This window comes from Micrasema longulum, unplaced genomic scaffold (assembly GCF_059751315.1).
Source record: "Micrasema longulum isolate JH-2025_06_02 unplaced genomic scaffold, ASM5975131v1 h1tg002307l, whole genome shotgun sequence".
Classification (NCBI taxonomy): domain Eukaryota; kingdom Metazoa; phylum Arthropoda; class Insecta; order Trichoptera; family Brachycentridae; genus Micrasema; species Micrasema longulum.
Genome location: NW_028279459.1, coordinates 39,716 through 43,134, shown reverse-complemented (window position 1 = coordinate 43,134; position 3,419 = coordinate 39,716). Strand labels below are relative to the sequence as shown.

General features: G+C 31.0%; 1 long non-coding RNA gene across 2 annotated transcripts; it reads right to left on the bottom strand.

Annotated features, from left to right (window-relative positions):
- Nucleotides 1–251: 251 nt before the first annotated feature.
- On the bottom strand, nucleotides 252–3,419 carry LOC148272527 (uncharacterized). 2 transcript variants are annotated; one of them, XR_015824823.1, is made up of 6 exons: nucleotides 3,057–3,419; nucleotides 2,362–2,569; nucleotides 2,041–2,112; nucleotides 1,882–1,950; nucleotides 1,732–1,803; nucleotides 252–1,630 (listed from the first exon to the last, which is right to left on the bottom strand). It is a non-coding gene; the product is annotated as an uncharacterized LOC148272527 (long non-coding RNA). The 2 variants fall into 2 exon arrangements; XR_015824822.1 differs by lacking the exon at nucleotides 3,057–3,419 and having other exon boundaries at nucleotides 1,882–1,966; nucleotides 2,362–2,525.

Genomic DNA, 3,419 nt, shown 5'->3' with positions numbered 1-3,419 from the left:
ACTTAATTGATACTGCATTCATTTGGATTGTACCTATTGCGTGAGATTTATTTTTTACCAACTTAGATTTTCTATACTTGATATGTGAATAGAGATCTTCAAACGTACTAAGAATTTCAAAATCAGGTTCAAATTCCGGATTTTCATTTAACATAATATCTAATATCATAGATGTTTATAAAACAGGGTTGTCACAAATGCACGACTCTCGGTGAATTTTTACAGAGATTCGTAGGGAGTACAATAAAAACTTTTATTTTAATTTAGTAATGAGTTTACTAAAAACATTTTAAATAAATAAAAGTAAGCAACAATAAACATTATAAATGACATTGTGGGGTTAATTAATTAATTTGATAAACAAATATTCAATTATAATAAAAAGTAAAAATGCAAAAAAGTAAGTTTATTGATTTTGAAAGATAACCAATTTGTTGAAATGTTGTCTCACTCTGACGGCAGGTTGTACCGCTGATTTAGCTAGAAAGTGAAGCCTGACATCTAAATATTTAGAAGCAACTGCCCTAATTAAATGAACAGCGTGATTCTCCAGCGGGAACTGGTCTAACATGTGAGAAAGTAATATATCAAAACAATCTACAGTTAAGAAAATTTTTAATATATCTATAAAACCCCAATTAATTTTACTTCCATTACTGTCTAAAAACATTTTTTTGTCACCCAGTGCATTTCTTATTAATTTAAGCATATGACATGGGTCAAAAAAACCACAATAATTTCATTTTCAAAAATATGGTTTTAAATTATGCTCTTCAAACGAACAACCCAACTGCTTCACCATAGTTATATTTGGAGCAGCGCTATCAAACGTCAAAGAAATTGTATGAATACCTCATTCCTTTAGCAAAGAGAGACATTGAGTAAACAACATACTTTTTTGTTCCCCCGTTAAACTTTTGACCGGAAAATATCCAACAAGTATTTTCCACGATCCGTTAATACAAACTACAATGAAAGTTAGTATCTCACGGGCAAGGGGTATTTCTTCTCCTTTCAAATTTGCACCAACGTTAACGTATCCCATTTCCACTTGTCCAATTCTTTCTAATTTCTTATGGATGCTCATTTCATCCATCACAAGTGAGCAAAGAATTGGACGATCGCTATGCTGAACTTTAAGTTTGAGGGCATCAAACGACTCTTGAGTGAAGCCGGGATCACAATTAACTTGTTTATACCAATTTGAAAGTGTTTTGGCATGATGCAAGCACGTGTTAAATGTTTCCTTTACATAGTTATACGCTCTAGGCGAATAAAAATGCAAGGCAATGGCAAATTTTTTTAGCTCTGGGGCATACTTCCTGCCCTAAAGGAAGTCCCTTTACTTTCAAAATTTCCCGTTTTAAAAAATCCTTGCTAGGCCCGTCCATTGATGATAAAATCTCAATACCTTCACATTGAACATGTCCCATTTCTTTTAATTCCTGAATAACATATTATAAGTTCGCATTTTTTTTTATTGTCGACGTTTTGACTGTTGCAACGTTGACACTTTTCTCCGCAATTTAACAATTTTCTTATCTCTTAGATTTAACTGTTCTATTAAAGCTAATTTTCTGGGTGTGTCTACTTCAGGTGCCCTTACAGTGATGGAAGAAACGGGAATTATCTAAAATAAAAAATAAAATCTTTCATTTCCTTTTTCAACAAAAAACTACAAATTGAAAAACGAATTCCAGTTGAATATAATGCAAAATAAAATATACTTACATCATTGAAAACTGGATATAATGAGTTCTCCATTGCCAAAATAGTATCTGAATTATTTTTTTGACTTGTAACCTAAAAACAGTAATCGGGATTAAATTTTATGTTTTTGACAAAATAATAAAACTGATTTACATGTGAAACTTAACTTACATCTTCGAAAACTGGATGAAACGGAGTCTCCAATTTTCAAATATTCTCCGAATTCATTAGATTTGTGACCTGAAAACAGGATTCTCTGATAAATTTTATGTTTTAGTTGAATTAGTAAAACTAATTTTAGTACCTACGCGCAAAACTCAATGAACTTACATCTTTAAAAACTGGATAACAGGGGGTCTTCAACTCCAAAATATTTTCTAAATTCGTTGTTTGATTTGTGAACTGAAAACAGTAGTCTCTATTTAATTTTATTTTTAAACTTGCATATTTGAAAATTGGATAGAGTGAAGATGCCACTTCCGATTTGGTGAATTGGGGAAAAAGGAAAAGATAGAATTTCATATCTCTCTGTCTTTGCATACAGACCTCGCTTCCTCTACATTCATACATCTTCACATGCATGCACGTCGATTTATTCTTATTTTATATTTTATTATTAGGTATATAAATATTAAATAAATGTATATTTACCCTATCAACAGCGAGTTGAGTTTTTGAAAACATGATGGGTACGGCACCATTTATTACACGTACCAAAGATTCTTTTTTTTTTCAAATTATTGGAAAGAAAGTGGTCGGAACAGACCCAACTGTTATTTCCACTACTTATTCCGGGGACTAATTGTTCCGCCCTGTCGCATGGATCCATTTATTTCGCCTTATTTCATCTATCGGGAATCTAAAAAAAAACCTTCATCTTCATATGCTTATAAATTAAATGATAAAATTATTACACATATAAATAACATTTAAGTATTTACTTAATATTTTAAATATGCACAGCCCTGCTAGTCTTAATTTATAAAATAAATAACGTAAAAAAAACCCTTTTAAATTGGCGCAGATGTATTGTCATCTCTTTTAGTTACATTCAATACGCGACAATTTCATATTCTTTCAGTGATCTAAAAAGAGAAATAATTATTTCTAGATGTCGGTTGACTCGGTAAAAGGTCGTCGAGTTTGCATGTTTTTAACATTTTAAGATATATTTGGATTGAAACGTTTGAAAAAAATTGTTTAAATCACATAAATCCAATGTATAAGGTATTTGATTTACACAGAAAAAAATGCTATAATAATTGCTCAAATGATAGTACAAAAATAGTGGTGCATTTATCATGAAAACTACCAAAAAACGTATTAATTAAGTATTTGATAAATACCTGTGATAACTGAAGCGTTTTCTCCCTTTTCCAGTTCTATTTGAACATCCTTTCATGGCACAAGTCGGCATAATGAATTTTGATGTAATTAGCACTGAATACGTTAAACAATCATCAAAATAGTCAAAATACCGACAGAGCGTTTGACAGTTCGAAACAATACTGGCCGCGTACTTAAAAAAAAGAGCATCGTAAAATTCTAAAATCGACTACAAAACAAAAAATTAGGACCGTACCCACAGATTTTTTTTGTCTCTCTTTCTCTCATTTAGAACATATTGTAAAAAATGAGTCCGCTAGTCGGCAACATGCATTGGATTGGTAAAATGTTTTGTTATCCCTCTATATATGTTTATACTCTAA